This window comes from Passer montanus, unplaced genomic scaffold (genome assembly GCF_014805655.1).
Source record: "Passer montanus isolate IOZ18808 unplaced genomic scaffold, ASM1480565v1 scaffold16, whole genome shotgun sequence".
NCBI classification, from domain to species: Eukaryota; Metazoa; Chordata; class Aves; order Passeriformes; family Passeridae; genus Passer; species Passer montanus.
In genome coordinates this window covers 2,280,014-2,305,265 of record NW_024363160.1, presented here as the reverse complement: position 1 = coordinate 2,305,265, position 25,252 = coordinate 2,280,014, and the positions used below count along the sequence as shown (strand labels likewise).

The window sequence follows — 25,252 nt, the reverse complement described above, 5'->3', positions numbered from 1 at the left end:
CGGCGTGCGCGGCTCGGGGGCGCTGCCCGGCGGCGGAGCGAAGCGGCCGCTCCCGAGGCTCCGCGGGGCTCCACGCACCGGCCGCGCCGGGCCCCGCAGACACGGGGCGGTGGGAAGAGTGGGGCGGGTAATGAATTCCAGCAGAGAGCTCGAGAGGAGGCATTTTTCGGAGATCTGCCATATTTAACGTTGACCACACTAAAGATGTTATTAGCGACGGAGGGGTGGGGAGGGCAACGGGGGATACGATAAGGGAAAAATAGATAATGACACATAATCCAAACCAGAAGTTTGAAACCAAGTTAGTTCGCTGAAAAGAGCTGAACTTTTTTTTTCCACTCTCTCGGTCTATCTCTCCCCCTCTCTCTCTCTTTTTTTTTCTTTTTTTTTTCTTTTTTTCTTTTTTTTTTTTTTTTAATAGGCTGAGACTGAAAGACAGAGAGATAAACTTGTTAAGGAAAGAAATATTCCTCTAAGCAACCGGGTAAACAAAATAGCTGAAGTGAGACAGTGAAGGAGATGGGGGTAGGGAAATGCAAAGGACATACTACTATTTAGAAACCCCAAAGGAAATTGTAAAGTAGGAAATGAAAAGAAGGAGGAGAAACATTTCTGCTGTAAATTGAAGGGAATGAAGAATAGCGGGAGAAAAGGGGGTAATAGCTGTAGAAGGTCTGAAGTAAAGCACCACTGAAGATTAGCCAATGTCTAAAATATTTCAGCTGTGGAAAGAGCGTGGTGTGCTCATCCCTTCAGCATGGGTGTGTGAAAGGGAAATGAGTAGGGATAATTACTAATATAGCACATGTCCGGAGGAACCAATCCAAAATAAGAGATAAATTTGTCTGGTGAAGACAGATAGGAAAAAGGCTGGAAGAAGACTTAGGAATACTTATACCCGAGAGGAGAGGAAGAGAATTAAAGAAGGGGAAAGGTTTCAAAAGTACAGGGAAACTTAGAGAACCAGCTGGACCGGGAGAAAACAGCTACGGCAGAGATGGGGCGAGAGAATGAATGTGAGAGAGAAAGAGAATGGGAGAGATTGAGGGGAGCAAATATACCTGGGAGAGGGAACAGTTGGAGCGGATGGGAAGAAGGAAAGCAGGAGCGGAAAACTAGGAGAGAGGGAAGGAGGGACAGAGGGAGGGATGTGGGGAGAGAGGGAAGGAGACGGAGGGAGGAGACAAGGGCTGAAGTCTCCCAGCCTGGGGAAGGTGCAGCAGTGAGTGAGAGAGAGCTCACTCGGAGGGTTAGGTTAGATTTCCAGAGCTCTTAGAGCTCATCGACCAGACCGCTGGAGTCACTATTCAACCCGAGTCCCAAACACACGCCTCACTAACTACTTTACAGCCACTTTCATTGATTTTCTTTATCAAATAAACATAATACCCGTTACAGCAACACTTCCTCTTCGCGCAGCCAGAATGCCACAAGCTGATTGCTGCATTTCTCCGGCTTGCAGTTCCCCACCCTCCACCCCTAAATAAATTGTGTTCTTTCACTTAAGTGGTCAAATACATTATTGCTTGCACAATTTTTCTGTAATCTGGAAGGTACTCTGCCAGCTAGGCAAATTGTTTAAATTTTAAGGTAAAAGGTCCTCATTCCAATCGCCCTGGTCTGGAGACAAACATTTCCCCCCATAAATTCAGGGGTGGCTTATATATTTACATACTTATTTACCACTATTAAGAGGTAACTTAATTTAAGGGATGATGTCAAAGAGAGCAGTTGTGCCTTAAAAACTGCAGGAAGAAAATTAACACAATTTCACCACATGCACCTAAACTGTCACTTAATCTAAGCATTTCAGCCTCAAATTTCAATTTTATTTAAAAAATCCCCTAAAAGTAGCCCCCTTCAAAAGCTGTTTTTGAACCAGGCTCTTCCATATATGTCAAAGGGCTGTTGAATTATTCATTATTATAATTACTATCATCATTGTCATTATCCCTTTCCATGTGGAAATAATTTTATTATCGTAATTTGATATCTGAAGAATTTCCTGTTAGTCGTTTGATAATATTTTTTTTTCTACTGAAAAGAAAAGTTTTGTTTATAAATGAGAGAAAAATATTTTAAATGCTTTTATGTTTACTATAGATTTCCGTTTATCTAATCGATTGGAATGCCAATAAATCGATTTAAGGTTTAGTGTTTTACAAACAACCATTTTGTGCTTTTTGATTTTACATTCTGAATGATTTTAATAAAGCTAATGCCTTCCGTGAGCGTTTGTTCACCCCAAACCTAATATTCTATCATTTCTACTATTTACAATTGCAATTTAAAGTGTTTCTAATGAGAAAAATAAACACAAATAAAAGAAGGAAATAATCTGATGAAATTACTTTGTGCCTGTGGTCAACATATTTAGGCAAAGCCCTTAAAAATCTTGGTGAATTATATGCGATCATACAGTGATTGCGGAATATTAAATTAAACTTAGATAAATCCGCATTGAAGGAGGCAGCACCCAATCCTGAATTTATTTCCCATTTTCTATAACAGCATCACTGCGCTCCTCTCTTTGCAATGACAATGTGCCAAATCTAGGCATTTTGAAAACATTTTCCATATGCTTTAACTGGAGACTGATAGACAAAGAAGAAAAGGAGATGGTCTTTTTTCTCTTGAGGTATATTTCCTTTAACTTTTCCTCCAACCTTTCCTGATCTTCATAATTTTTTAAACAAAAGTTTGAAAATCATTAAGACCTTTTTTTTTCCTTTTACTTTTTTTTTTCTTCTAGCGTAATCAGTTCTTGAATTGTGGGGTTTCATTTATGCTTTAATGCAGGACTATAGAACTGTCATTTCTATACCTTGGCGGACAATATTTTGGGGAGAAATCATTGATTCATTTAGTTTTTGCTCGCTGCTTTTAGTAATTAAAGATGGTTTTAATTATACTCTTTTTTTTTTTTTTTGTAAGTCAGATCAGATGTGCTGCTTGCTTGCTGGAAGGTTGTTTTTTTTTTTTCTTTTAACGGTGCTTTTAATTTATGTGTAGTTTTTACGGATAACACAGAGGTGGTGGCTTTTATTTAGCTGTAAAATCCACACGTTTTCTTTGAAAACTTGGCTCCTTGGGCGAAAATAACTTTTTCTGGTTGCTTTATAATCGCTGTTTGTCGCAGAGGTAGTTTAGCATATTGTCTACACAACAAAGATTCCTGTTTTATTGGCAGTGTGGATTGCTGGATTTAGGTATAAATATTTCATAACTTTCCTCTTTCTGCAGTAAGATCGGTAGTTTTATTGGCTTTTTCTCCTTTTTGTCTGTCTTTCTACCAGAACCGTTTTATTTCTGAAGTCCCTTTTTGTCCTTTTCCAGGATAGAATGTAAAATTTTTCCCTTGGATATATATCTGCTGGAAATATGCTCTTGGGCTTTCTGGAGGGGATGGGGGGGAGCGGTGGTAAGCGGTCGTTTTCCTTTATTTGCATAAGAGCTGGTGAAGTGCCTGTGAAGTTGGTGAATTGCTATTGTTTGGGGCTAGTCCTGACTGTTTTTGTTTATAAACACTGGGGTGGTTGCCGGGAGGGGAGGGAGGTCAGAGCACTGTCAAAGCGCTGACCTCTGAAAGCCCAGAGGGCGCCTGGCTCCTTCACCCTCTCCTTTCTCTCTCTCCCTCTCCCTTTTTCTTTCCCTTCCCATCCAAGGCCAGGAGCTCAGGTTCAGGGCATTTAATCCCCGCGATCTGCCCAAGAAAGGAGCTGAAAAAGGGCTGTTAAGGCTCCGGAGGAAACGCCGGCAGCAGACTTAGACCTGGAAGGCTTTTATTTGTAGTAATGTCCGGGTGCGCGTTTTTGTACGGCTCCAGCCAAAATAACAACAAGAAGAAAAAGCCAATCGGGATCGGCACTATTTAGCTCAAAATCTCAGCGAGATGTCTATACTATTCGGCTGTGATTTTTCTCTAAGGTCACTGCTCGTTAGACGCACTTTCAGTAGGTGAATGCCAAATCTGAGGCAGTGAAGGCAGAATTGAAATACAGTATGTTTTTGTTGTTTTATTTCTTTTTCGAACAAAACTTTCCAGGAATCAGAGTGGGGATTTTTGTTTTCTTTCCCTCCTCCCTCTTCTCCTCGCGTCCCCCCCACTCCCCCCCCTCCCGTTTTAAGTGTGTAGTGGAATGTTTTGCGGGGGGCGGGGGGGGTGGCGGGGAAGAGCATTGTAAATTAACAAAAGATTTGTATATATGATACCTGCAAAGAAAGAAATTATTAATAATAGCCAAACGCTTTGGGTTCAGAGTCAATTTCATCTCGGAAAAAAAAAAAAAAGAAAAAAAGAAAAGAAAAGAAAAAAGTACAAGAGATTGCTATCAGGTTTAAGTATGTTTTGAAAAGAAGTTGCTGAGTTAAACAAAAATGTTAGTTAACACACTGCCTTTGTCAAATAGCCCCCGGGAGGAGAAGAGACAACAAAAAGGAGAGGAGGTGGGGGCAGGGGATCTGAAAGTGTCTGTAGCTCAGATAAAGGGTCTGTAACACTGAAATCTTGTAATACCTCGTTTCAAACTGAGCTCATCTATAGACTTAGGGAACGCAGTAAAAAGACATGGATCCCCTTTCCCTTGGGTTGGGATCTGCGGAGAGGAGAAGGTGGGGGAAGGGAACGCTTATTAGGGAATTATGTCGGTTTATTAAAGAGGGGAGCGGCTATGTCTGTAATTATGCAGATCCTTGTGCCCCTGTGTGTCCGCAGCGCAGATTTAGGGAGTGAAATGAGCTTGACGGGGAGACGTGGTGAAACAGAGCCCGGTTTGGGCTACGATTTCTTTGTCTATTAAAGAATGGTCAGTGTCGGGCTTTGGCCCCCATCAGCTCCGTCTCGCCCAGGCCAATAAGTTTTCCTTAGGGCTAAGGCTGGAGATGGTAAAGGACAGAAAAGGCTGAGGGGTTTTTGAGGTTTTTTTTCTTCCCTTTCCCTTTCTTTGAAATGTAACGTCACTATCAAGAGCTTTTTTGTGGTTTCAACAGGAGGCTCGGAAAAACCCAAAATATGTAACGGTGCCTGCAGGAGAAGTTCGGAGGAGGTGGGCGGGGGGTCCACCGAGACCAGGGGAGAGGAGCTGAGAGGTTAGGCGAGACACTTCGGGGGCGATCAGCTGAGCGAGAGAGGGAGGAGAGAGGGGAGTGGGAGCGGGAGCCGGGCCGGGCCGGGCCGGGCCGCGCCGCCGGGAGCCCCGCACCGCACCGCACCGCACCGCGGCCGCGCCGCTCCCCTCGCCCGCCGCCCCAGCCCGCGCTGCGCTCCGCTCTTATCACATCCCACAAACCTGCTGCTGCTGCCTCCCGGAATTAACCTTCTTCGATTTTTCCTATCTACGTGGCGATCCCCGGGTTCCTTCTAAACTGTTAACATCCCGTAGTGCCTTTTTTTTTTTTTTTTTTTACCCCCGCCCCCCCCGCTCCTCGATAGGTACTATTTTTAGGGAGACAGAAAGCGGGTGAGGCAGAGAAACAGAGGTTTAAAACGTTAGGATGGACAGTAAACAGTGGCAGAAGAAACCCTGAAAAATGTGGACTCTCCTGTCGCAATTCCTGCCTTATTCCCCCCTCCTTTGTTCCTTAGCTGTAACTCAAGAACACCATAAACCTATATCCCCCTCCAAGACGAGAGAAAGGGGGGAAAATCTACAGCCAAAAAAGAATGACTTGACTGTTCTGACGTTTGGTGTTTTGACATTAATGACATTAATGATATTGATGTTTCACCAGGAAAAAAGCACTAGGAATAAAAGAGGTGGGGGGAAGTACGGGGGGGGACGACTTTAAAACTAAATTATCTTCGTTTCCTTATTCTTCCGTGACATTAAGTATACGTGTTACTTCACTTGAATTTGAAATAGATGTATTGTTCTCAGGTGTTTCTTCATCACATTGTATTTAATTGTCTTCAGTCTTAGGAAATGTGTTGCCATCCTTCAGGCATGCACTTGAATGGACAATGCATCCTTCTATCTCAGAGTTCCGTTTCGTCTACCATTTAAACCTAAAATCCTTCTTTCCATCATACTCCCTCAATCTGATAACTGTAAACAGGTTTCAGAGATTTCATTTTCAGCCTTTGTTTGCATTTTTTTCCCCACCGTGTAAACAACAATGCAGAACATCGCTAGTTTCCTTATTATGTTCATTGACAGGGCACAGTGCCTGTGGAAATCTGCATACATATGCTCACACCTTTTTTCATTGATGAGCTGGTGCAATGCATAGGTGAGGCTTGGAAAAGCAACAAAGTTGCTCTCACTAACCCTCCAATGGCCCTGACTTTTCCCTTAAGTTCGAATCTTGAAGATTTTCCTGAAGTTTAAAGTAAGGTTTCTCTGAATTGGGGTAGGGGTCCTCCCCTGCTTTATTTGCAGATTCCGAATTTTTGAATAGCTGTACTCTCAGGCTGGCGGTTTGTTTTGGGGGTTTTCTTCCTTGTATTTTTTTCTTCCCCTTTCCAAAGCCCCCTTTTTTTTTCCCCCTTCCTTCAAAACTATCAGGACCTTCACTCTGACCTTAAACATCTGCTTTTAGACACTCGGTTCCCTGACACTGGCCTGTGCTTCCTTAAGGGCAGCCTTAATTCATCATCAGGTGGGGATTTTCCTATTAGCGTTAGTTCCAGTATTTGCAAAATGTTCTCTGGGCGCAGGAGGTTTAGGGCCCAAAGAGGTGTATATTTCTGCCATCCTGGTTTTTGCTGGTTTGTTGTTGTTGTGCGTGTGTGCTTTTAATGGAAGGTTGTGATAAAACCTTCCTGCTGGTTTTTAGTGTTTAAGGCCTAAGACAAGGTTTTGATGTGTATCGCAGGAATCACGAACTTCAAAGGCATGTCAGCTCTAAGGTTATGGTTCACCTGCGCGGGGTCCTTGGTACTGTAAATATCTCCTGCATGTTCCTGTGACTTAGTGACCATTTCTGCTATACCCATTTCTGGAATAGCATTATCAAAAATCTGCACGTGTTCCTGCGGTGTATTCGGATGCTCTTTGAATAGTCATGTTTTTATCTTCAGTAGGGGGTATTTTAAAGTATGTCTATTCCTAGTTTTAGTTAATTATCTTTTAATGAAAGTGTCAGTCATATTCACATCTGCAGTATTAGGTTAAGATAATTAGATTTTCAAATGAGAAGCAATCTTCTTAAATCCCACACAGGAAAATATTTGTAGAAGATTCCGATTTATAATGACATCTGTACATTTTACCCTACTTTTCATCATAATAGTATGCCCCCCTCCCCTCAAGAATGAAATATGTCTGGTAAAATATAGCAGATAAAATATTAATAAAATATCAATACTTGCAGGGAGACTGGAAGATGATGCATGTATATGCATGAAACCTGGAATATATGCAAAGAGCCCCTTTCCTTGGGCTGATATTTACTTCATTTTGATAAGACTATTTACAGTTGATATTGTATATTCTGTAAGGCTTTGCTTTTTACTTTGTTGGTATCTCCAAGCAATTACATGGTGGCCAACAAATAGAGTGTGCTGTGTTTTGTGTGACTGTGTGTATGTTGAATGTATGTACATATGTGTAAATATGATGTAGGATGTGAGTGTGCACATGTGTGCATTTGTGTGCACAAGTGTAAATAAATTTGTCTTTATCTCTGTGTAGGTAGTTGTTTCCTATCCTATATATATATTACATTTCCTTTTGCAGATGTGTCATACATTCATTAGCCCATTGAAAAAAACGGGATGCAAAATTTTTTTTCATTAAATCCCCATTAAAAGAGAGAAAATGTAAGAGATGAACAGACAGACAGACAGAAATATCTCCCTGATGCAATAATTAATTTGGACCCGTTTCTTTTTAAGTTTCCGAACAGTTAAAAGAGCAAGTCTGCCACCCTCCTTTTTTTAATTTTTTTTTTTTTTTTAATTTTCCCTAGCCATCTACTTTGTGTGCCTGTGCGCGTGTGTCTGTGTTACTAATGAAGTTTGCAGACTTGTGTTTGTATCCATGAGCTCCCTTCTGCTGCCCCTTCTTCTCTGGGCTGGCTCTGTGGCTCCCGCAGCCCCGGCGAGCCCCCGCCAGCCGCGGCAGCTCCGGCTCCTCCGGCTCCGGGGCTGCGCGTCATTTGCAGCCCGGAGAATGTTGATCACCTCACTAATTACACCTCTCCCTCTCCTCTTCCCTCTCCTCTCCCTCGCTCTCTCTCTCCCTCTCCCTCGCTCTCTTTACTCTCTCTCCTCTCTCTCTCTCTCTCTCTCTCTCCCCTCTCTCTCTCTCTCTCTCATTCCCAGAGTGCATATCGGGAATAGACACACAAAGACATGCGCACTCAACTTAATCAGCCATTTTTTTAAACAGGGCTAAAACGATAATAATTAGCAGAATAAAGACATATCGGATTTTCATTTCCTTTCCTCCTTTTCCCAACCCCTTCACAACCAAACAGCGAGACCGCGGTCGGCACATGCTTTAACAACTCCCGGACCCCAAAGGACCGCTCCATGCCCCCCACTTCTTGCTCAATCATTTTTATTTTCACCCAATAAAGTTGGAGGATTATTTTTTTTTATTATTTTTTTAATGAACCTTCTCTCGTTTACTTGGATGTGATCAGCTGTTAAGTAAATAAAGCAAAACAAAAAAGAGAGGCGAAGATCCAGTAGGAACTGCGAGGGGAAATGGAAAGTAAGTTTTTTCTTTAACTTTTATTGAGTAGTTTGTGTTAAATTTAGGTCGAGTATCGATTATCTTTCCAGGCTGATCTTGCACAATCTTTGATATTTCGCTCTCGCTCTCTCTCTCTCTCCCCCTCTCTCTGTGCCTCTTTCTCTCTCTCTCACATACACACACACACACTCACATCCCCAGATCCCATGTACCTCTCCCCTCTCTCTCTCCCCCCTTTTTCTGCCTGTTTCCCCACTTTTAGGTACAGTATTTGCTCTCATTTCGGAAGGAGGGGCTGCTTTTTCTCTCTCCCTTCTTTCTTTCTCTTACTGCCTTTCTCTTTTATTCCGGGGGTTAGGTTTTGTTTGTGTATTTTTTTTGTTTTGGTTTGGGGCTGTGGGTTTCTTTTTTTTTTTTTTTTTCCTCTTTCGGGCTGTAACTTTCAGATTAAGTGGAGGACCCTGCTCGCTTTTCAGAAGAGGTTCGGGGGATGCCCCCCACTTTTTATTTCGCTCTTTTTTTCTAGGGAGCTCGGGGAGGGGGAGAATACTGTCAGATTAGGGAAGACGTTACGGCTGTCAGAAGTCATCCCTTGCCAGCCCCTTCAGACCTCGCACTCTTCTTTCGCAGCTCGGTCCCCCCAAAACTTTGAGGTGCCTTTTGAGGGCACATTCTGGTCTCCCACCCTCCTTGCCTATCCTCCTCATCTCCACCCCCCTCGGCCTCTCAAACTTTCGCTTTCGGGCGAGGGGGGGGATGCCAGCAGGGCAATGGGGACCCTGACTGCGTGCGTGTGTTCAGGAGAAGGTTGTGGGGTGCTTTTTCCCCTCTCTCCCCCCCTCCTTTTGCCCCCCTTTCTTTTGCAGGTAGGTTTCTCAGGAGCAGAGGCAGGGTGGCCGTGCGGGCGTGTGTGTGTGTGTGTGTGTGTGTGCGCGCAGGGCGATCGCGCTGCTGGCTGCCGGCTCTGGCAGCAGGAGGAAGAGGAGCCCGTTAGGAGCGCGCTCTGCGGCTCTGTCAGTTTCGCTGCGCGGCGCGGGGAGGCGGCCCGGCTCGGCTCGGCCAGCCGAGCCGAGCCGCTCCTTAGGAAAGGCTCTCGCGGGCAGGGTCGGGGACTGCTTTCAACGAAGCCTTTCTGAGATTTTTTGAAAGGGAGTGGTGATTGTTTTGCGGGACAGGCGCCCCTTTTTTTTTTTTTTTTTTTTTTTTAACCGGGGGTGAGGGGGTATTCAGCCGACAAAAAAAAAAAAAAAAAAGGGAAAAAATAAGCTCATAAGCAGCGAGCCGCAGTTTGGTTCCTGCTCTAGCTGCTCGTGCCAGAATCAAGTGCATCCCTTCCCATCACGGCGGCTAATGGCAGACGCGTCCCTGCTCCCCGTCTTTCCTGACATGAAATTTCCTACAAAATTGCTAATAAACTTTCCCCCCATCCGATGCCAACTTACGGCGGTTCCCCTCCACTCCTCCCCTGCTGCATCTTCTTCCCCCCCACCCCCACAGGCTCCCCAGCAGCGGCAGCAGAAAACACACGGGTTGGTATTTCTTTTGTTACCTGCGAGCCGGGCGGCCGGGGGTCTCTCATCGGCTGCTTAGGGCACTGGGTCCAACCGAGAGAGGAGCCACATCAGTCGGGTTCAGCCTGTTTCACCTCAGCGCCGTCCCGAGGAGGCTTTAGCCACCATTCAGTAACACACCCTCCTCCTCCTCCTCTTCCTCCTTAGGTACCAAGGCAGAGATCGCAAACATAACACCCCCCTCCCCACCAAAAAAAAAAAAAAAAAAAAAAAAAAAAAAAAAAGCCCAACCAAAAGACAACTTGCCAGGCTGAAGATGGTGGAGATTTACATTAAGCCAGACACAGGCAGGTTCACTCAGGAAGTCTGACCATCCCGTTTTCTGACAGTTGCATTTCCTCGGCTCCTCTTCGTCCTCCTTTTTTTTTTTTTTTTTTTTTTTTAATTTTCTTTTTATTAGCCTTGCTTCGGTTTTATCAAGGATTATGTAGTTGGCAGGAGGAGAGCGAGAGTGGAAAGAGAGGGCTCGGGCGCTTTTGGGGTGGCTGCTGTGATGGTGTTTTTTTTTTGATGGTGTATTTTTTTTTTTTCAATCGTGTTTCCCCTGGATTTGCAGTGGCTCGATCCTTAGGAGCGATGATGGAGTGTTTAAAAAGATCATATGTAGCATTATATTTTTAGTTTGGTGGTGGATGGATGGAAGAGGTAGTGAGAAGCCTTTGCAGCCCTGCCTGTTGTTGGTTAGATTGAGGCAGAGACTTGGCTGCGATTGGGACGCGACTGTGACATGGGCATCGATCGCTTCCATTGAGAGCAATGCAAAAACACAGCCTGGGTATGTAACACTCTCAGTGCCATCAACACTTGTTTTACTTTATATTTACTGGCAAAACTGACAGAACGATCCGGAGTGCTTTTCTTTGAAATAAGGAATACAAACGTTTGGATGGGAAGGTGCACAAAGAAGATCGTGGAAATAAACGGGGGGTTGAAGGTTGGGGGGTGTGTGGGGGGGAAGAGCCTTAATCATCATTGCTCCACTTCCTATTCAACTGCCTGTATTTAAGGAGTTTCTGTCTTTTCTCTACTGGGGGATCCTACTAAACTGGTTGAAATGAAAAAAATTAGACTATCAACCTTGAGGGAATATCTGCTAGTTTTCAGGGTTTGCGGTTTCAGCCGGTAGGAAGGCACACAAAATAAAAGATGGCTAGCCAGCTGTTTTAACCTCTTGCACCTGGCTCCAGAGCTGAGGCTCACCAGGATTATTCAGTTATTCGTGTTATCTGTGCTTGAATATTTATAGTGTACGATCTAGAGATCCTCACAGTGCATTGTAGCATCTCTTTATCCTTTAGTCGTGGTCTTTTTGGACTTTGCCAACATAAACATGTATTCAATAGTTTTCATTTTTATGATAATGAACATAGGGGGTCAATGAAATATAGAAGGAAAAGTCGTAAATCTGCAAAAGTGAAACCTACCCAAGGAACAAAGAAAGGTCAGGTAAACCATCTGTGTAAGTCACAGTAATAGTACCTGCTGTTTGGTTTATGCAGTGGTACTGCTTTATTATTCTCTAAAATGGACCTTATCCGCTAGATCAAGTTAAAACTAAAGGAAGGCTGTGGAGATGGCAAACGACATTGTGTGCATCTTTCAGAACAGGGTGACAGATGTGTACCTTGATTTTTGAATAGTTTAGGTTTATTTGTGAAGATAGTGCACCATCAAAGAACATATAAAGGAGGCTGAGAAAAATCACTGTTTAATATTGCAGAATTTACTGCTTCCATTCTGACCATGAGCCTAAATTTACACAATGAAATTTGATTATCTCTAATAACAATATTAGATCCTGCACTGGATGGATGAGAATTGAGGTGGTTTTGTTGATTGCAAGGGTTTAATGTTGCATTTCAGAATCTGATGTGGTTTAGCCTCCCTTCCATTAACTGGAAAACCCCTGAGGTTTTACAATTATTTCTTAAAGATAATACATTTAAGATTGCATTGGTAGGCTGAAGAAAAGTCATAAAGGCAAGAAGGGAAGCCCTTAATAACTCTTGAGATTCAGACATGTTCAGCAGTTAGATTGGCTCTGACTTCACCAAGGGTCGACAATGTGTCATTTCCATGAAGCCAAATTGCCCTCTGCCTATATGATATTAATGTGCAAATCAATATTTCAGGGATTAAATTTCCCTTCTTCATTTTTTATGGTTTCTACCTCAATAAGTCTCAAGTCTATTAGAAGAGGCTGGATGATTTAAAATCTTTCACTGCAGAATGGCTTGTCGTAGCCTTGTTTCACAGACCATTTTTTGGATTTTCGTTATAAAAGACTAAAGGCATTCCAAAGAAGTTGATAGTCAATATAGGAACATGCTCACTGTTGTAAAGCCCTTGTTCGATTAAGAGCTAAAAAGGTATTGAAAATATAATATATATGCTTATATAATATATATACATTCTACTGCTTTAAAAATATTGTGTTAATCACCTATTGATTTATTTCAAAATCAATTGAAGCTCCTTTCTTATTAGTGATTTGTTCAGCATTCTTCAGCCTTGTTGTTAATTTTCTTAAGCAGCATGCATGAATTAATCTGCTGGTAGAATGTGTTTTGGTGTGTTTTTGAAGCATATTTAAACCCAGGCATTTTTACCTCTTTAAGCTAAGTGGTGTGAACAGTTTAGTATTGTGGGAGAACCAGGAGACTTCGAATTCAGCATTGTTTTTATGAAGCTAAGGGGCATTTTGCAAATATTTTATGATTTATGCTCATGTGCATATCAGTAGTGTTTATTGAGAGTTTCCATTGAATATTCAGGATTAGTTAAAAATTAAAATGGAGCTATCTGATCTGGAAGGAAACAAAACATGAGAGAAAATTTAAGTCAAAATACGAGGTTGTGACTTTATCACATAATCTTGGGAAGGCCCTACTGTCTATCATTTAGTGTTGTTTTATAGTCTTAGACCATCTGGACTAGGTTCCGCACAGCTGCATGAATTTCATATGTGATAGAACATTTTTTCCATTCAGTGTGAAATGTTCCTTCCTAAAAACGTACACCAGACTCGCTTAATTTAGTCTGCTAAAAGAAATGCACATGAAAAAGGACAAAAGGCTCTTTAATCTCTGCAAGCTGTTTGTTTTTCTTCAAGATTCCTGTCTGTTTGGGTTTGAAAAGTCATGTTTATTGAGCAGATGATTCTGAGGTGTGACATTAAGATAATATATGATTTTTGTGCTAGTTTCTCCTCTCCTAGTTAATTTGCAGATCTACTTTTTATGCCTGTCAAAACACAGTTAATCTATTCTTATTTACAATTAATCTCAATAAAATTAATCTTAACTATGCCTTAGTCAGTAGCTTAAAATATCTAATTATATTCAATTAACTGCTGTCATAGTAATTAACACTGCTTAATTGCCTCTGCATATATTTATGTAAAGCTCATTAGTTACTGCTTGCTCTTTTTTCCTTTTCTCGATCCCATTTTTGTGGATCTGAGAGCACTGACATAAAACCTAGTGTAGTTTTTGACAATTCGAGTCTTGAAGACCTGTGACAATGGCAATACATGTGTTTGTGACCTGTTATGTGGGTAAATATTTGTGTTTTCATATGCAAAAAGGTCACCAGAGCTGGGTCTCTAAAGTACTTCCAATCCAGCTCCCTCCACCTCTTGGCCTTTCTCCTACCCCACCACATACAAAAATGTTTTCTAGCTTGTTGATAGAAATATGAGAAGCCAGGTTAAGCTTTGTGTTTATAAATGAAGAGCTTTTCTGCATCTGCCTTGGGGCTGTACCCAGAAGGCAGAGCTTTGGTACTCCAAATTCATTCAAAGGGTTAAAGACTTGGCCAAGGTTCAAACTGAGAAGCGCCCAGGGAAAGTGCATGTGAATATGTACAAGTTTCATGTAATTAGTGCTTAATTATATTAACATATGCAAATTGTCAACTTAGGAGCTTGTTGAGCTGGCAAAGATCAGCCAGGCACAATTGCTGTATTGTTCTGAAACAATAATGGATTTCAAGTTGGATTGTGAAAACACATAACTAGCTATCTAATTTAACTCATACCATGGTGAAATTTCATTAGTCTCCATGGAGACTGGTTTAATTGTGCTGACTAATGTTCTGGGCTGCAGAGTGTCCTAAAAAGAAAGCGTTGTTTGCCTAATCCACCTTACAATGACACTTGTTTGTACATGTTTCCCTTGTGTGAGAATTTGCATATGCAAATAAATAGTTTCTCTGCCCCATTTGTCATGGCTGTTCATTACCCATGAAGAGGACATTGTTACTAGGCTGTTACTGAGTCTCCCAAGACAGGATAGTGTCAACCAGTCCAGCCACATTCTTTCATAATTTGTTTCTGATTAATAGACCAGAGTGAGGCTCATTCTATTCAGGCCTCTGCAAAGGGAAGGTCAGTTCTGTCACTGAAAAGAGTTTCCGCAGCAACTGAAGTTTTTTCTCTCCCTCCCCCTCCCCCCTCGTGCTTTGGCTAAAATAATCATATTTAAAATAATGTATTCTTGCTCTAAGGAATACCGCCACTAATAATCTCTAGTTTCCTAAAGCAAAAGATAGCAAAATAAAGGAGATTCTGGTATTGGAATATTAATCCTGTTTTTGACAGAAAGGTAAACTGATATAATTGCTTTTCAGTCGAAGGAATGGGGGTTTATACAAGTGTGAAAGCATCGGAAAAGGATTAGCATTTTTTTGCATAATGAAAAGCTCTGTTGAATAGGGCACTGAATGGTTGACTGAATGACTGAGATGAAAGGAAGATGAAAATGCAGGCTCCTCTTTCTTTATGCCTACGTTCAGCTCTCCCCAAAGTTATGTTTGTCCAAGACTTGAGAAAACAAGCAGAAGCTCAGATTTTAGCAAATTGCTAAGATGCCCTGAATTTACATCATCATGAGAAGTAACACGTACGCGAGAGTAGTGCAGCGAAAGGATAAGAAACACAGGTTTGTATGGAGGGGAGCTCCTGGAACATGACAGGCAAACCAAATATTGACTATTGGGTATCAAGGATTCCCAGCACTTTGCTTGGGGGAAAGAAGGAGGGAGGACAGGGGCCAGCAGGGAGGGAAGGAGCTGCTTTAAAAGTTGCCAATGGAAATTATGCATCAACACATAATAATCTAATAAAAGTTCGGTATTCAAGGAAGCAGGGTTTAGTCAATATCTGTTTTAATTATTAAACTGTTTCTCCTTTGGAAAAAGTTATGAATTCTGACTCAGTGCTAAGTGTTTAAGTGGTACAGGAGCCTTGCTGGGGAAAAAATTACTCTCTTTGCTCGCCTTTGAAAACACAGAAAGCTTACCGAAATAGCAATTGATACATGCACGTAAGGAGCGGGGTGTTCAGTGTGACTGTGTCAGCGTACTCAGGTTGGTTAAAACATTTGGATTCCTGTAGATTCAGGTGGCGAGAAGGGCCCTGGCCTCCTCCTGCAATCAGTGCTGGCCCCCCCTGCCTCCAGCCAGCACAGGATCAGGCCCCCAGCCAGGGCTGCAACTGGTTAGCTGTTGACAATGTGATCAGTGCTTCTAATTATGTTCTCTCAACAGTAATTAGGGCAGTTAAAATACCATAAGTGTTGAGCCACTTTTGAAAGTGGGAAGTGGTTCTTTTGTATGTATGTAAATCAAATGCAGTGTGAATAATTATTTGTATGTGTGCATATTAAATAGGCTCTTTTTTATCAGGTCAACATAATTACCGATTTAGAGCTACTGTGGAAAACTCTTGGTAGCCAGACTAAATATTAACTTGTTTCGGGGTTTTTTTTCCAGTTTGCAGAACATTTATTTGTAAATGCCTGTTAGTTCAGTATTGGGCTTGATCTGATAATATTTAAACATCGGAGATGCCTCTAAAAAATTAGGATTGCTTACGGATAAATGAACCAAAACTGTAAATGCAGGCAGTGCTTGGGAAGAACAGTCACAAAAAATCTCTGTTTTGAAAGATAAAGACCTTCTGAAGGTTTTAGAATGTTTTGCTGCTGGCTTTATGAAATTCCTTAAAACTTCTTTGAAAGGAATATGCTTAGGGTATGCCTTTCATTCTGGGAAGAGCTTATTAGTGTATTTCTATAAGAAAAATGTGTTAATTAAAAAATAAATTAATTTGTATTTTAAAATATTGTTAACCAAGCACCATGTGTTGTCTCTGGCAAAGTTCCAGCCACTGTAGAACTGGATAACACATGGGTTAATAATAACTTATGTGATGTCTGCATTCTTTCTGAATGGGCAGAATCCCAGCACACCAAGATTCTGAGATTCAGGATTTTAAAGAATAAGATGTAACACAAAATAGGTTTATGTGAACAGACGCACAGATAGGAGAAACTGAGATATGTATGAGCTGCTTTTACCAAAAAGGTATAACAAACCTAGTAGGTTTTGTTTGGTAGTTGTTCAGATTTGTTGTTGTTTTTGAAAGGGGTAATAAACACATGTGTTGATAGCAGGATTTTGCAGACCTGTAGAGATAAACTTGTTTTGCATAAATAAAAGCAGGAACTTGAGTGTATAATACATGCCACTCTATTCCTTTTTAATAGTCACTCTATAGCAGTATTTTCATTATTATTGCAACTTTTGCTGTGTTCTAAAGTGACCAGAAAAGTTTGCGCCAGTTTGAAATATGGCAGACTTGTTGAGGAATTACATTTTCAGCTTAAAAAAATATTCTGAGGAATGGTTTAACTAAGTTATAAGGTAAAAATAAAAGTTTCCTATATCAAGACACTCTGTTTTATGTTCACATTACTCAGAATCAGCTCTCAATTAAAAAAAAAAAGAAAACTGATATATATATATATATATATATATTTAGATTGCTGAATTATATTTAATTTGCTTTTTTTATTTTCAAGAAAAAATTTAAAGACACATAAAAACTGGGATCTCTTTACAGATAAATCTAGCAGACTTTTAATACTCACAGTGATCTGATCAGTTATCCCAGCTCCTAAGAAGGTGTTATGGTCCTTCAGGTCAATAGTTCACAAACTAAAGGCTGTATGTACGTGAAAGACCATGGTGACTCTGAAAACAAACATTTACCATACAGGCTGCAGCAGTGTCTGCAGAACAAGCGATGTGCACACTGGATATACATTTAAAACTGCATTTAAATAGACATACATTCTGTTTCTGCAACAAAGAAATACATACAAGAGGCCTGTCTTGATGTGTGCCTATGACACATATAAGCAAAAGAACTATATTCTTCCCATTCACCCTAAACTAAATTAACATTTACTGCCCTGAAATTAGAGGAATAATATGGGTGTAAAACTGGCAAGACAGACAGTTTTGATATTAGTGGAAAAGAATCAGGCCTGTAGTTACCACTTAACAATAATCCCATAAAATCAAATTCAAAAGGTTTTGTCTCCTCTTTTTGTGTTACCGTTTCCATTTTTAAGGAAGGCAGCAGAAGGTCTGTAAATAAGAGGTTTTCCAGAGAGGCTTAGGGGGGGTCAGTTCTCTTCCTTTTACCAGGTAACAGCAGAGCTGAGGGTCTGTGAGAGGCGGCTGCTGAAGGCTTGCTCCTCCCTGTTTTGACACTGAGGCTGCCTTATAAATTCACCTAATCTGAGATGACAAGGCACCTGTCACTGGTAGTGCTCCAGTGTTTGGGGCACTGATAGAAACCTGGAATAATCCCAGTTGTTTCCACACTTGTCCCAGAAGATGGTAGTGTAACAGATAAGAATAATCTCTTTTTCATGGCAAAAACATTGCTTCTGTCTATCTGTTCAGGATGGTCCTTTGATTTTTGGTATTCAGAGGAGCTTTCATAGCGAGAGAGGGGAAAAAATATCCTTGGATTTGCCAGGTGTTACACGATGTTTTCAAATGCAGGTGGTTTGCCTGCTTGAGAAGCTATGGCTGTCCACCTTTAATTAAGATTCTCCTTGTTTACTACCTAACACTTCCCATACCTTCCCCACTCCAGAAAATAAGGTTCTGAGTGAAAAGTAGCTCCTTGAACAGGGAATTTATTCCTGTATTCCTGTGGGCTTTACTCGGGTCCTTTTCTGTTTTGTTGTTTTGGTTTTTTTTTTAATTGAAATACAGTTATTGATTTTGTTTACAGCACCAAGGGTTTAAATTAAAGAAAATGTAACATTTCTAAAATAAATTATTTTGTTATATGGCATATGTCATCCCTCAATCTCTCAGTTCCTTTGAGTTTTCACAAACTGTTCACAAAAAAAGGAATTTTTTTTGCCATTGGAGTGCAGTTATCTCTGGGGTGGGAAGTGCCACCCCATGCACACAAAACCACGAGCCACTTTGCTAAAAAAAAGCAATGTGCTTTGGGAGTTTTTCCAGTGGGAGCAACTGGTTTCTGTAGGGAAGAAAAATATGATTTCTCACTGAGTCATCTGCAGTGCACTGGGACAGACGTTTCGGTTCGAGTGAAAGGCATCGCTGGAGTTTTGAGTCCTAACGGCTCCTCCGTCTCTCTCATTTGATGGGTGCTTTCTGCAGCATTTTTGCAGTTTCCAGTTTTGACTGAGGGCCTGTTCGAAGTCCAGCGCTGCCTCATCGATTTCCCCAGGTTTGGATCAGGCCCTTGCAAAGAAGAGCGTCATCTGCTGAGGCACCCGCCGCAATTCCAGCAGCGGCAGGTCAGCGCTGCCAGGCAGCCGCCCCCCGGCCCCGGGGGGAACGCTCACTGAAATCACAGCTTTTTCCTGAGTGGGTGGGAAGGCAACAGGAGACAGCAGAGTAAAAAAATGTTAGTATTTAAATATAGCAGAAACTGGGAGCCTGACAATAACTCAGCTACTACAGAGTCAATTCAGCCATCTGGAGATGGTGACATGTCAAAAAGGGGGGGTGGGGGGAAGAAGAGGCGTTGTGAGGGAGAGAGAGTACTTAAAAATGAAGAATTTCGTTCCATGTTGAAATCTATTCTCCATGCAGGATACAGCTTTAATGTTGAACAGCATAGCTCTCTGAGTGGTTTTGTGCATCAAAGACGTACATACTGGAACACCTAGTGTCATGCCACAGCTGGATTCTAATGTTCCCGGACCAGATTAGTTTGGCCCAGCACAGAGTTTACTGTTGAAATTAGTTTGATTTTTAATGTTGTTATTATTTAAAAATAGATGTTGAGGCTGTTTGAATTTTTAAAACACGTTCAGTGGTAATGATTTATAAACAGTCCTGATTTCAGCTGTAGCTGTACAGAAGGGTTGAATCTGCTCTCAGCATATTTTTTACATGATTTTAATAATTGGAGGCAAATATACTGCATATCTTTTAGGTTCATTTAAAAATCTATGCAATTTAAACAAACATTGAATTGTGTAATGGTTTGTCTGGGAATTACTTAGGCTGCGCAGCATAATAATATTTTATTAGCTGTCATTTGTTTTCAAGGAAGAAAATGGTGATTTTTATGTTGTGTGTTATGTGAAAACTTGGCACTGAAACAGGACAGTCCCCAAATGTGAATTTCTTAAAAAGGCGGGACAGTAGTTTCCCAAAAGGTGAAGACTTGAGAAAAATTGGGGTAGGTCATTTCTTTCCTGAAATGAAGCAGGGTACAGATTAGGAGCCATTAAGGTTTGCCAGGAGTTGCTGGTCATAGAAGCCTGTTTAAGTGCTCACTGTCAACAAGGAAATCATGGGCAGCACTTAAAGTGGCTCACCTCTGATTTATTCATAAACCTCACACGAGCACTTGGCTTTGTTGTTGCTCTGGTAAGGGGGAACTGATGCCAATAAGAACAGGAATAAAGAGCTTCTTGCATGGTCCAAAAGTGAATAGCACTTTATCTCAAAGCATGACCTTCATTCCCAAGATCTGTTGTGTTACAGTTGACTCTGCTAGATGTGTATTCTCAGATGAATTGCTAGAATACGTTACAACAAATATATACTTTGTAAACCCTCTAGATGTAACAAGAACTGTGTAACTGGAACTTAGGTTCTAACTTGACAGAAAGGTTGTGGTATTCATAGGGAGCTGAGCGATTTCCGTTTCAGACAGTGCTTTATGTTGGTGTTTTTATTGTGAGTCAGAAAACAGTGTGATTATATGGCTGTGATTCAAATGAAAATTTTATATTCTTTAAGAGATTTATTTGAGAAACATATTTTGATAAGAGCATACACACAGAATGTGAAGTGATTCAGAGACTAAAAAGGAAAAAAAAAAGTGGACTTTGTTTTTAGACATATTTGATGGCTGCTGCTATATTTTTGTTTCTCTAAAAAAGGCAAAGTAGTGCTCACAGTCCGCAATGGGGGAAGGGGCCTTTCGAAGACGGTCAACTACCATGTTTGCACTGGGGCAGAGGTTGAGTACAGTTACTTAAATCCCCAGAGAAACATTTAGTTAACGCTAGACTCTCTCTGATCCCGTCCGAGTCTGGTTTTCTTTCCTGCTTTTTAATGAAGTTTGTTTGTTGCTATGTTTAGGTTATGTTTTTAAACTCGCTTGCATTTTCACAACAGATTTGACCAAAAGAGTCATAATGGAAGACAGTGATGAGAGTTAATGATACGTCTTTGATAAAGCAGTCCTCGTGTGCAATCTGATCACAGCCATCAGCTCATTTGTCATGGCTGAAGTGAAAATGTCAGGACCAATGAGTGTATCAGTGCTGAAGGGGGCGAAAGGGCTTTTGGAGACACTTTTGTGCTGGGAGTGGGCCATAGCTTAGATGCAGCTCTAGGGAAATACTGGGATTAGCCAACTCTGTGCACAAATCCCTAGCATAACAGAATTAGTTGGGAAAATGAGGTTTGTTAGGGAAAAAAAAATCTGTAGAACTGCTCTAGGCTTCAGCCCAGGAACTATGAAAAGCAGTAAAGCATTTTATTAAAATAATTTTAGCAATGTGAACGTGTGCACATTCCAGTGAAAATCACAACTGGTAGCCAACATACTGACACAACCCGTCCTAATGCATTTTGCATATGTATGTGGGTTTCCTTATAAAATAAAATAAAAAAATGCATTAAAAATACAGTGTTTACAATCTTAAAAGAAGCTTTACTGAATTTGACACAGTGGAAATTTATGCAACATTAAAATACGGACTGATGCTGATGACCTTTTTGCATGGGTTTGTTCAAATAAAATATAAGGATAGTGTCCCTGCTGTAGACACTTCTTTACTCAGGGGGTAATTCATAATATAAAAACATACTGATTGCCATACTGGGATTTTGTGGTGGCCAGCCTTTTCTCTCTTTGGCTAGTCTGTGAAAAATGCTTCTGAAGAATATCACAGTAAGCAGACGTAAGATACCCTATTGTATATGCCTGCCTTGGCAAGATTGCAAATGCAAATTTTTTAGACTTCTGAAAAACAAGTTTTAATATCCCTTACAATTTATGTTTTTGTTTTGTTCACATTCATTACAATAACTCTGGATAATTTTGGCAGCCAGTTTCCATTCTTTTTTTTTTAATCTTGGGAGATTCATGGTTTCAGTGGTATCCTTCGGCAGTGAATCCTACTGTCTAACCCTTTTGCTCCTCTCATCATCAGGTTTTAATTTGTCACAGCTTAGCTTTCTTGGAAACCTGCTACTTGTCTGCTGGAAAGCTTTGTCTTGCTTCCTGTTACATACCTAGGAAGAGCACGGTGCTTTTCCCACTGCGTTGTCCATAAAAACATTGAAGAGATCTTGGTTTCTTTGAGGTCGGGATCCTTCTTGCCAGACCTATTCAGCTGATGTGGATAGTGTAGGTGTTTAACCAGATAATCCCACTACCTGCACTACGCCAGCCCAAGAGGAGTGAGTTATTCCATCTCCAGTGTGTGGGGCAGTTACTGAGAATTGTCTGGATAGCAGATTTGTGTAGCTAATTGTCTCTTGGGCTACACCAGTTAATAATGGCTATTTACCTTTGCTGTATGCCTTGTGTGTTTGATACAGCAGAACTGGGGTGTTTTAACTTCCCACATCTGCGCTGAGGGCGTTCAGCCGGCTGTCAGCGCTGGGCTGAGAGCAGTTTTTCCCTTTGTTTGGTGCTGCTATTAAAGGTGCTGCTACAAGTTTATCATCTTTCCTTTGGTTTTAATGGGAGACTGAGAAGGAAATTGTCATCGCCTCTGCTGTCTCACCGATCTGGTGGCTGCCACCATTCCGCAAGGCCTCGGAACGGGAGCAGCGTGGCGCTGGCAGCCCCGGCCCTGGCTGTGCTCTGGATTATTGGCGCGTCTGCATTGCTGCTGTGCGATGCACAGTGTTCGTTCGTGGTGGAAATCTCTCACTTCCTATTTCTTTCCCAAAACTTGGGTGTAAGTTTGGGAGCAGGCAGAACAGGCGCACATGCTGATTGGAGGGGGTGGAGAGGAGAGCATGTGTGGCAGAGCCTTAGGCTGTGGCTCAGGTACCAGGCAATTGCCTCTGGTAAGGCCAGGCTTCCTCGCGGCAGGCTTGCAGCTAGCACGTGAAACCAGCTCTTGTGGTCATGGGCTTCGGGCCCACGGTCCTTCTGGGCCATCTCATGCTGTGAATGTGACCACAGGGACTAAAGATAGCAGGTAACCTTGAGTCTGGCACAAAAATGTGTAATAAAGCTGCAGCCGCCACTCTTTAAACCCCAAACACTTCCCTGCTTATGCGTGTCAGTGTGAGTGGCAGCAGTAAAGTAATTTATTTAATCTAACTAGTACTTATCTTTGTTAGGAGTCGCCTGCAGATTTCTTCCATTTCATGTACAGTGGATTGTCCTTTTTCAGATAATGTGCTTGTACAACATTTTTTTTGTTTAATTCTATTGATTTACAATATTGAAGTGATATATCTGATACCTGTTTCCTGCACTTTGACTGTACATAGTCAAAGAAGCTGATGGGATTCTTCCCTCCCTTCCACAAGCCTTTAGGTGTTTTAAATGTATAATTATAATTGCATGTCATTTGATAGCTGCACTAATTGCTGCCAACCATTGTCTGTTTGCACTTAATGCTGAAACCTGATCAACATCCTGCTTTGGTTGATGTTTGGTGGTAAACTTTAATTAACTCTTATTGCATTGAAGAAGAGCTCAGTCTCTGTGCTAACTAATCATTTACCTTCATTATGTCCTGACAGCTCCACTTGTTCCTGGTACTAATAGATACACCAGTCAGTAAATAAACCTGCAAACCTTCATGCCTTCAAGTTGTTCCTCATTGATATTTTGTTGCTTAAAGTATAATGGTGTAAAGATAATTATTTCAGTTAGTTTTGTATCTCTGCTTTTCCAGACACTGATCTCAAATTGCCTTTTTCATGCCAGACAATATAATTTTAATAGTAACTGTAGATTTAAGATAACATTATTCCTTCAGCATGGTTCCTATATACATGCATCTTTTGAATCAATACAATTAAGCTTGTCTCCTGTTGGAATTCTTGTAATTATTTTTCTTGAAATACTTTTCCTGTAATGATATTGAAGTTAAAGTAATCAGGTTACTGGCAGATCATGTAAAATTCAACTCAAAATTGCTGGCTGCTTGATTTTAATTTGTCTGACATCAAGTTTGTTTGAAAAGGGATAATATGTGGTTAAACCAAGGAGCTTATAATTATGGTTGACATTTGTTTGTTTATAATGAAATCTAATTAAAGTTCATACATTTTAAAACACCAAAGTTAATTACTGAATTGCTCACTTCACTTATGCACAGCAGTCAAATTAACTTGCAGAACAAAAAAATGACAAAAGACTATGCATAATAAAAACAAAATGCCCAGCTGATCTTGGCAGTACAAAACAAATTTGCCATGATAATATTCTAAAAAAAAAAGTGCTTTATTAATAACTAAACTGTTTAAAAAACATCCTGTATTTTCACTGACCAGGCTGACTTTAATACCGAGTAATATTTAAATGTTTAACATGATTTACAATACCACAGCCCTTTTTTTTTCCTCCAGATGCATAATTAGTAGATTCTTGCAGTCTTGTAAATCTGCTCCAAAGCAAGATTCTTTATATTTTGTTTTCATCAAGAGTCTTTCTGAACTTATCTGGAGTTGTGGTGTCTCCCCAAGACCTGGACAGTTAGCTTGACTACCTGCCTCATGATAACTTTTAGCAAGATAATTGCAGCATTTTTAGCATGCAAGCAAAAAAGTACTGTAATGTTTATTTCACAGTTTGTTTTGAGACAACAAAGTGGTCAGGTGAATGCTCTAGAGCCACTCTGACTCCCTAGTCATTATTTGTTACATTTGCTATCCATTCGTACCTTGCAAATATGCTGACAGAGGGCACATCCAGATTTCAGTAAAATCACAAAGCTTGTGATAATTCACACTTTAGAAGATTATGCTGCTCTATTTTACATCATTAAAGTATTTTTAGTATACTTACTTATGTTAATATTACATTTTTGTTAAATTAGACCCAAGTTTAATGAAGCAAAAACCTACATATCTGTAATTTTTTCTTAAGAGCTGTGAATGCAAATGATCTCTTTCATAGTGTGTGAGAACAGGTGACGGATCCAGGCAGCACTGTTTTTCAGGAAGATAATTAGGATTAATTTTCTAGCTGCTTTTATTTAATTTAGTTCCATGCAAGTTTAAAACAACATCTAATGTAAACTAACTTTAGTCAGAGTTAAAGAGATTAAATGCTGAAAGCTTTACAGATTGGGAGTATTGACATATGAATAAACACAGTAAATATGATTTATTAATTCCTAAAATGATTGATGCAGTGAAGTTCTTTAGAGGAAGAAGAAATATGGATTCAATAGCTAAGCTTTATAGTTAGTGGGATTATTAACTTGAACTTCCAAATTTAACAGGGGTTTGGGGAGTGAAAAGGGAAAGCATGGGGACTCTTTCCCTTAATGGCATGCTTGTAAAATTGAGTGTAATTTACATAACCTTTCATAGTGTATATTGTGTGTGTTATAATACAGGATCTGATTGATTTGTAGATTAATATTTATTTAGTAAAAGAAAATCAAAGGGATTAAGCAGTCATCATTTTAACTCTAATCCTACTTTGCATAGATGAGACAAAGGGAGGTGATTAATGCTCTAATGTTCACTGGGTCACTATCATTC

General features: G+C 40.8%; 1 protein-coding gene and 1 long non-coding RNA gene across 4 annotated transcripts in view; one reads left to right on the top strand and one right to left on the bottom strand.

The window, feature by feature from the left end:
- LOC120499288 overlaps positions 1 to 10,341 on the bottom strand; it is a 27,362-nt gene extending 17,021 nt beyond the window's left edge. Inside the window, exon 1 of the long non-coding RNA XR_005626840.1 lies at positions 10,189 to 10,341. This is a non-coding gene — a long non-coding RNA (uncharacterized LOC120499288). The remainder of the gene's footprint in view (positions 1 to 10,188) is intronic.
- The window catches only part of ZFHX4 (zinc finger homeobox 4), a 150,010-nt gene continuing 132,636 nt past the window's right edge, over positions 7,879 to 25,252 (top strand). Inside the window, exon 1 of one of the 3 annotated variants that reach the window (XM_039702940.1) lies at positions 7,879 to 8,657. The gene's annotated coding sequence lies outside the window, so the exon portion shown is untranslated. Of the gene's footprint in view, positions 8,658 to 10,882; positions 10,986 to 25,252 lie in introns of those variants that run through there. The other 2 variants (XM_039702938.1, XM_039702939.1) reach the window with 2 other exon arrangements.